General features: G+C 43.1%; 1 protein-coding gene across 1 annotated transcript in view; it reads left to right on the top strand.

The window, feature by feature from the left end:
* Nucleotides 1-6,465: 6,465 nt before the first annotated feature.
* Nucleotides 6,466-9,583, top strand: part of kif11 (kinesin family member 11) — a 42,054-nt gene continuing 38,936 nt past the window's right edge. Inside the window, exon 1 of the mRNA XM_043712495.1 lies at nucleotides 6,466-6,583. The gene's annotated coding sequence lies outside the window, so the exon portion shown is untranslated. The remainder of the gene's footprint in view (nucleotides 6,584-9,583) is intronic.

The raw sequence follows: 9,583 nt of genomic DNA, 5'->3' as shown, positions 1-9,583 counted from the left end.
AACACTGTTTTCTATTCACTCTGCTCTTCATAACCTTAAGACATCTTATCAGGTCCTCCTTCAACCTAACCTTTTTCAAAGAAAACAACCTGAGTTTATTTTCATAGCTGAAATACTCCATCCCACCAATCCTTATGAATCTCCTTTGCAACCCCTCCAATGTAATCACATCCTTTCTATCGTGTGAAGATCAGATAGGTCTGTACAGTCCTATCATAACCTCCCTGCTCTTATAATCTTTGTTGTGGTTCTGTTCGCCGAGCTGGAAGTTTTTGTTGCAAATGTTTCGTCCCCTGGCTAGGCGACATCATCAGTGCTTGGGAACCTCCTGCGAAGCGCTGCTTTGATGTTTCCTCCAGTGTTTATAGTGGTCTGTCCCTGCAGCTTCCGGTTGTCAGTTTCAGCTGTCCGCTGTAGTGGTTGGTAAATTGGGTCCAGGTCGATGTGTTTGTTGATGGAGTTTGTGGATGAATGCCATGCCTCTAGGAATTCCCTGGCTGTTCTCTGTCTGGCTTGCCCTATGATAGTAGTGTTGTCCCAATCGAATTCATATTGCTTGTTGTCTGCGTGTGTGGCTACTAAGGATAGCTGGTCGTGTCGTTTCGTGGCTAGTTGATGTTCATGTATGCGGATTGTTAGCTGTCTTCCTGTTTGTCCTATATAGTGTTTAGTGCAGTCCTTGCATGGTATTTTGTACACTACATTCGTCTTGCTCATGTTGGGTATCGGGTCCTTCGTTCTGGTGAGTTGTTGTCTGAGCGTGGCTGTTGGTTTGTTATGAGTCCTAGGGGTCGCAGTAGTCTGGCTGTCAGTTCCGAGATGCTCCTACCACACATTCTTCAGTCTGACTCGTCCATGCTGACTAGACATTCTAAATTAGTCTGGTTCCCATTTGCCAGCATTTGGTTGATATCCCTCCAAATACCTCCCATTCATGTACCCATGCAGATGCCTTTTAAATGTTGTAATTATACCAGTCTCCATCCTCATCCCGGCAGCCCACTTCACACACCCACTGTCCCCTTCATGAAAAACTTGCTCCTTCGGTCTCTCTATATCTTTGCCCTCTCAACCTAAACCTGTGTCCTCTAGTCTTGGACTTTTGTTCTTTCTTTCAAAGTATATCACCTCACACTTAGAGTCACAGAGATGTACAGCACAGAAACAGACCTTTCGGTCCAACCCATCCACGCCGACCAGATATCCCAACCCAATCTAGTCCCACCCAATACCTGACCCGTATCCCTCCAAACCCTTCCTATTCATATAGCCATCCAGGTGCCTTTAAATGTTGTAATTGTATTAGCCTCCACCACTTCCTCTGCCAACTCATTCCATACACATACCACCCTCTGAGTGAAATAGTTGCCCCTTAGGTCTCTTATATATATCTTTCTCCTCTCACCCTAAACCTATGCCCTCTAGTTCAGGACTCCCCCTTCTCAGGGAAAAGATTTTGCCTATCCATGCCCCTCATGATTTTGTAAACCTCTGTAAGGGCACCCCTCAGCCTCCGACGCTCCAGGGAAAACAGCCCTAGCCTATTCAACCTCTCCCTATAGCTCAAATCCTCCAACCCTGGCAACATCCTTGTAAACCTTTTCTGAACCCTTTCAAGTTTCAGAACATCTTTTTGATAGGAAGGAGACCAGAATTGCATGCAATATTCCAACAGTGGCCTAACCAATATCCTGTACAGCTGCAACATGACCTTCCAACTCCTGTACTCAATACTCTGACCAACAAAGGAAAGCATACCGAATGGCTTCTTCACTATCCTATCTACCTGCGACTCCACTTTCAAGGACTCTTTGTTCAGCAACACTTCCAAGGACCTTACCATTAAGTGGTCCTACTAAGATTTGCTTTCCCAAAATGCAGCACCTTACATTTATCTAAATTAAACTCCATCTGCCACTTATCAGGGTTAAATTCTATCTGCCACTGATCTGCCCATTTGATCAATCTGTTTATATCCTGCTGGAATCTAATATCTCCTTGTTCACCGTCGAGCAACCAGCCAATTTTTATGTCATCTGCAAACTTACATATCACCACCCCACATTCTCATCTACCTGTGTATCATTTATGAATATTGCAAACAATAAGGGACTGAGCACTGATCCCTGTGGTCTGCCACTACACACTGGAGTCCAGTCCCGCAAACAGCCTTTTACTACCACCCTCTGCCTCCTCTCACTCAGCCAATTTTGAATCCTATTTGCCTAGTGACCCTGGATCCCATGGGCTTTTAGTTTCTTTGTCAGCTTCCCATGTTGAATCTCATCGAAGACCTTTCCTGGCCTGGCCAACATTTATCTCTCATCCAAGAGATGTGGGCGGCACGGTGGTTAGCACTGCTGCCCCATAGTGCCAGAGACCCGGGTTCAATTCCCGCCTCAGGCGACTGACTGTGTGGAGTTTGCATGTTCTCCCCGTGTCTGCGTGGGTTTCCTCCGGGTGCTCCGGTTTCCTCCCACAGTCCAAAGATGAATTGGCGATGCTAAATTGCCCGTAGTGTTAGGTAAGGGGTAAATGTAAGGGTATGGGTGGGTTACGCTTCGGCGGGTCGGTGTGGACTTGTTGGGCCGAAGGGCCTGTTTCCACACTGTAATGTAATCTAAAAAAGAGAAGGTCAATCAAGATCAATTAACTGGTTGTTATTACACTGCTGTTTGAGGGAGTTTATTGTGTGCAAGTTGGCTGCCATGTTTCCTAATGAAAAATGACTAAACTTCAAAAAGCACTTCATTAGCTGTAAAGCACTTTGAGATGTCAAATGGTCACAAGGAGCTCAAAAAGCTCTTTCTAACATCAGTACAAGTTCAAATCTGGGCAATAATGTTTGGATGCCTTATAAGTTTAGATAAGAACACGAGAGATTGGCTAGTAGTGCATTGGAATAAATTAGATTTAGATTAGATTACATTACAGTGTGGAAACAGGCCCTTCGGCCCAACAAGTCCACACCGACCCGCCGAAGCGAAACCCACCCATACCCCTACATTTACCCCTTATCTAACACTACGGGCAATTTAGTATGGCGAATTCACCTGACCCTGCACATCTTTGGACTGTGGGAGGAAACCGGAGCACCCGGAGGAAACCCACGCAGACACGGGGAGAACGTGCAAACTCCACACAGTCAGTCGCCTGAGGCGGGAATTGAACCCGGGTCTCTGGCGCTGTGAGGCAGCAGTGCTAACCACTGTGCCACCATGCCGCCCACAAATAGACAAGCCTAAAAGTCAAAAAGACATGATGAGGGATGGAGCAGTAAATGAACTGAATAAATGGATGGCTGTATCTTAACTATAGGAGCTGCACTTTCTTTTCTCACCTGAGTTGCTTTATATTTTTTTTTAAACAGCATCTGGTTTGAATAAAAGATTTAATTTCTTCCTTTCACAAAAAACCTTTCTCCTACTTCTAGTTTTCACTCCCCTCACAGATACCCAATATTTATGAAATCTGGCTTGCACGTTAATGTGACCATTTTTTAAGCATGCTTAATAATAGCTCCTGCCTCTGTGCACAAGATAGAAATCCAGTTTGATTCTGTAGAGATTTCCATGTCTGAAGGTGTTAACTGCTTGAACAAAGCACTTATCAACCTGCATTATTTGGGGACAAAGGGAAGATTCTCTTTGCTGAAGTTGATCTGACAAACTGAATCCGGGAAAAAGAATGTCATGATCACTGTTGTATTTAAAAACATGAAATGAGGGAACTGAGAAGGGATCATTCCAACTATAATTTTTTTTTCTAATTTCCTCCTCTAGATTGTAGGAACATGGCAAAGCACAGATTCAAGCTCTCCATTTCATTAATGTCCAAGATATCAGCTTGTTTGCTGCCGTTCATTCATTTTTCAATGTAATGGACACATTCTTAACTTGCTTGGGAATACCCAACTCGGGGCAGAAGAGATGGTCTTGCAATAAACATTCCATCACCCTTAATTTGCTCACAGGAATGGACAAAAACAAGTACAACTTCCAAAATAAAGATAGAGTATAATTGCCCACAATACAATTCACATACCCCCATGATTTAGAAAGGAATCCTGCTGGTGCTCTATATAAAATTGTTGATCAAGTTATCTCCACTCTATCATCAATTCCTTCTGGTGCAGTCTGTTTCTTTTAAGTTTAATTTCTGGATTGTCTTTTCATCTGATTCACGAAATGTCTTTTACAAAGGGAAGCTGCCACTCTTACTTTGTGTGACTCCAGACCCATAGCAACATGCTTGACCCTTAAATGCCCGCTCATTAAGACATCGTATTTTGGTACTCCACTATGACAGTAATCTATATCCTTATGCAGAAAGACTGGACAGCAATCAGGCAGGGGCTAATACGTGACAAGGAGCATTCATCATATGTATATATATATATGCTGCAAGTCTAGTGGTAAGACAGACAAATGAATGCAGTGTCCTCTCCCAAGCAAAATGCCCAGCATTGAAGTGCTAGCAATAGGGCAAGACATGTCATTCATAAATGTACATGCTTGATATTGGACTATAAAAAATTGGAGTAGTCCATTTGGTCCATTCAGTCTGCTCTGCCATCAACATTATCATGGCTGACCTGATACTCTTCAACTTATTTTCCGGCCTTATCCCCATAACCCTTCAGGCAAAGCAGAAGACTTCCAGGAGGACAACTGAAATGCTTTAAAGATGTCGTCCAGATATCTATGAAGAGTTCAAACATCCCTGCTGACCCTTGGTCACGGATGCTTTTGGTTTATGACCAACAAAATGGAGAAAATCCATTTAAAAAGGCATGGAGTTTTTCTCAGGAACATTCAAAAGTGAAGTTGGGGCATTCAAGAGAGTGCACAAACCTCCAAACAACTACTACTCTGCATTTTATGCATTGGACTTATCAGTCATCTCAGAACCCATGACCAGAACCATCAAGTCATCTCAATCCCAATGGGATGACTAAGAAGGAAAGCATTTACACAACACAAGTAGCAGGTAATGGAAAGTTCCAACAACGCAGATAAACTAACCATGAATCCTTGACAGTCAATAGCATTACCAACAGTCAACATCCTAGGGGGTTATCATCTACCAGAAAATGGATTAACCATATAAATATAGTGGATACGCGACCAAGTCAGTGGTTGGGATTCAGCAGTGAGCAAATCACTTCCTGACTCCAAGCTGGTCTAAAATCTACAAGGCACAAACCAGAAATATGACAGAATAGTCTCCACTTGACTGGATGTGTACAGCTCAAACAACAATTACGAAGCTCAACATTATTCAAGACAAAGAGATCTTCTTGAATGCAATTTATCCACCATCTTCAACATTGACTCTTCACCACTGATGCACATTGATAAGTTTGTACCACCTACATAACGTACCACAGTTATGTTAAATACCACAGTATTTGACAATACTTAACAAAACTAAAACCTCAACTACTTAGAAGGATTAGGACTGAAAACAGGGATTACCACTGCCTGCAAATTCCTCTCCAAACACCATTCTGACTTGGAATCATGTTGTCATCCTTTGTCCCTACTATACCTCTTACTGCAACAGATGACCAGCAGCAGTTTGAAAAGGTAACTCATGCTCTCCATCTCAAATATAATTTGGGATAAACAAAATCTGTTATTATCATCAACCCCCATGAAAGAATAAAACATAAATCTTAAAAATGTGTTCGAATCACTTCAAAGCCTTGAAATCTCTTAGTTGGGGACAGGACCCCAAATGGGGTTACAGATTGCAAATCTTGAGGCAGCATATATCATTATAGAGATGAGACTGCATTCTAACAGTTTTATGCTTTACCCGGCCCCTACCTCACAATCTTCTTTTGAAGAAGCTTTCGGCTTCCCATACATAACATTTCCCTCTTTTGCGATTTGTCAATTTTTGTTTAATTACACCTCAACAAAACATCTGCCTTAAAATTGTTGCACAAATGTTGTTTACCTTCTGGTTATGTTCGAATATAGCATTGGATACAAAAGTCAAAATATGTTCAATTACCTACCACTGTACCTACATCCCTGAATTTAATACAAACCCTCCTTTAGGTGAGGAAGTCAACACAAATTTACTGCTGACGTCCCATTAGAAACATGGAATTATACGATAGTTAAAGGATATTAACAACGAAAGTAAACTCTCTATTTTAAAAACTTGAATCCCCACATTATAATGTTTACATTTGAAACTTGTCTTTCCTTTAAGACACTTTTATAAAAGTAGGAACAACATTTCCACCCTAACATCCGGGGATTATTCCCTTATCAACATGGCCGCCGCTGACCCCCCCCGGGCCTTCACCTCGAAACAGCGACTTTACCAACGCTCCCGGCAAACACCGCGCACCAAATAGCTACAGACCAATCGGAAAGAGGGAAGTGGGATTGGCGTGTTCTGATTGGATGGCGTTCACGGAAGCGCACTTTTTAAATGTGTAGCTGAGAGCGGCCGCGGGGCGCTTGCTGGAGCTTTGGGTTTTGGGGTGGTGGGTTTCGAGAGTCGCTAAGGAATCATCCGGACAGATCTTCATCGAAAAGGATTCGCCAACTTTTCGTCTGCTTTGGTAAGATTGAGTCCAGGCCTGTCTTAATAAAAGAATTAGCTTTGAAGCCTCCCTGGGCTGAAATGGTTAATGGAGACTTTGGCCGCCTTTTGTATTGGATTGAACTGTGTTAAAATCAGGACTGCGATTAATCTGTAAATTAACAGCGCAAGATTTCCTCGGCTTAATTTACTACGTTGACACAATCATAGTAAAGTTTATTGACGAAGTTTGTATCTTTTTAAAGGCTGGGGTCTCGCTTTTGTGAGAAATATTCATTGTTTCCACCTTGGCTTACCCATAATATTCGCTCCATAATGATCCAGGAGCGATCTGCAGCCTGACTTTAAACATCTTTCGTCCGCTGTGAAAAATAAATTAGTATTCTCGAAAAATTATCCCTGCTGGAGTCATAAAGGATTTTTAAACTTGGTAGCAAAGTTTGTTTTCCATTCTCCCCAAAGTGACGTGTGTCCGTCTTTAAACAAAAATTTTGGCGGAGCCCCATTATAGCGAACTGTTTCATATGAAGTTTTGACATTTAACGGCGGAGTGGGTTTTAATTTTTGTTATATAATAGAAACTGCACCCAATTTACCCGAGATTTTAAATCTTCGAAGAAACTAGGATTAATCTTTGTTTGAAACCTAATGTTTCAAGCATAGTTTTTGTTTCAGTAAAACGAATGAAAACTGGGTTAGTGAAAAATAACGAAGTTTCTCAAAATAAAGTAGGAAGTTGTTACCCAAATGATGTTTTTCTGAAGGTTGTCGTTTAAGACCTTCTTTAGATCAGTGTCTATATGTGGAATTTAACTGCATACATGGTTTAGTTTAGCTCCTTTCTTTAAAAAAAAACTTACTTGCTCAAAAAGGAGGTAGTTAAATCACCCTGACCAGACGAATTACACCAAATACTTCTGGAGGTGAGACATGGAGATTGTGTGGGTTTTTCAGGAATCACTTAACTAATTTCAGGAGAGTCGGAGAGGACACTTGAATTCGTGGCTAATCTAACACCCTTGTTTAGAAGGGAAGGAGGCAGAAAACAGGAAATTATAGGTCTGTTAACCTGAACCTCAGTTGGTGAGATTTTAGAGACCGTTATTAAAGATAAGTGCAGAGTCTTTGGAAGTACGTGGTAAAAATCAGGCTGAGTCAGCGTGGTTCATCCAGGGGAGATCACATCTGACAAATATTATAATTATTTAAGGAGGTAATGAGCAATTTAGAAAAAGGCGAACCTGTGGACATGATCTATTTGGATTTCCAGAAGGCCTTTGACAGGATACAAGCACAGGAGACTGCTAAATAAGTTAAGACCCCATGGTAATAGGGTCTAGTTACTAGCATGGTTAGAGGATTGGCTAACTGATCAAAGGCAGACAGTAGTCTTTCTCAAGATTGCAGCTGGCAGCTAGTGGATGTTTGCAGGGGTCAGTGTTGGGACCCCAGCTACTCATGTTGTGTGTTAATGACGTGGGTGAGTGAACCAAGGACATTGTTGCTAAATTTACAGATGACACAAAGATAATGGAGGGACAGTGGTGTTGAGGAAGTGGGAAGATTGCAGAAGGACTTGGACAGATTAGGAGCATGGGCAAAGAAGTGGCAAATGCAATACATTGTAGGAAAGTGTCAGATTGTGTACTTTAATAGGAAGAATAAAGACCAGACTATTTTGTATTGGTGGGGGAGGTTTCGCAATCTGAAGCACAACAGCCTTGAGAACCCTGAACGAGGATTCCTAAGGCTAACATGCAGGTTCATGATGGCAGTTAAGGCAAATGGAATTCCAGCCCTCTTCAAATGAATGCTGATATTCAAGAGCAGAGATGTACTGCTGAAGCTGTATAAGACTGCATTTGAAATGTTGTGAGCAGTTTTGGGTCCTGTACCTAGGGAAGGGCATGCTGGCATCGGAGGGGGTCCAGAGGAGGTTTGCAAAAATGATCCCAGGATGAATGGCTTGTCATTATGAGGAACAGTTGAGAACTCTGGTTCTGTACTTGATGGTAGTCATAAGAACGAGGGAGGATCTGTTTGCAATTTATAGAATATTGAGAGGCCTGGAGAGAGAGTGGAGGTGTAGAAGATGCTTCCAAAAGCAGAAGAGATTAGGACCCGGGGACGTGGCCTCAGTGTGAGGTGATGGCCTTTAGAGCTGAATTTCAGAAGGGTAGTGAATCTGTGGAACTCAATGCAACAAAAGGCTATGGAGGCCAAGTCTTTGAGTGTATTTAAGACTGAGGTAGGTTCTTGATTAGATGGGGAATCGAGGGTTATGGAGCAGTTGAGAAACATCAGCTAGATCGAATAGTGGAGCAGACTCGATGGGCCAAACGGCCTAATTCTGTCCTATCTGAAAATGTATGGCTGGAAAAGTGCAGCGGGTCAGGCAGCATCCAAGGAACAGGAGAATTGACGTTTCGGGCATAAGCCCTTCTTCAGGAATGAGGAAAGTGTGCCCAGCAGGCTAAGATAAAAGATAGAGAGGAGGGACTTGGGGGAGAGGCATTGGGTATGCACCTTCCCCTGCAACCGCAAGAAATGCAAAACTTGCGCCCACACCTCCCCCTTACTTCCTTCCAAGGCCCCAAGGGATACTTCCATATCCGCCACAAATTCACCTGCACCTCCACACACATCATCTATTGCATCCGCTGCACCCGATGTGGCCTTCTCTATATTGGGGAGACAGGCCGCCTACTTGCGGAACGGTTCAGAGAACACCTCTGGGACACCCGGACCAACCAACCCAATCACCCCGTGGCTCAACACTTCAACTCCGCCTCCCACTTCACCAAGGACATGCAGGTCCTTGGACTCCTCCATCGCCAGACCATAGCAACACGACGGTTGGAGGAAGCGCGTCTCATCTTCTGCCTAGGAACCCTCCAACCAGAAGGGTTGAACTCAGATTTCTCCAGTTTCCTCATTTCCCCTCCCCTCACCTTGTCTCAGTCAAATCCCTCGAACTCAGCACCGCCTTCCTAACCTGCAATCTTCTTCCTGACCTCTC

The sequence above is a fragment of the Chiloscyllium plagiosum genome, chromosome 22 (assembly GCF_004010195.1).
Source record: "Chiloscyllium plagiosum isolate BGI_BamShark_2017 chromosome 22, ASM401019v2, whole genome shotgun sequence".
In the NCBI taxonomy this organism is placed as follows: Eukaryota; Metazoa; Chordata; class Chondrichthyes; order Orectolobiformes; family Hemiscylliidae; genus Chiloscyllium; species Chiloscyllium plagiosum.
This window is presented reverse-complemented; position numbering and strand designations above follow the sequence as displayed.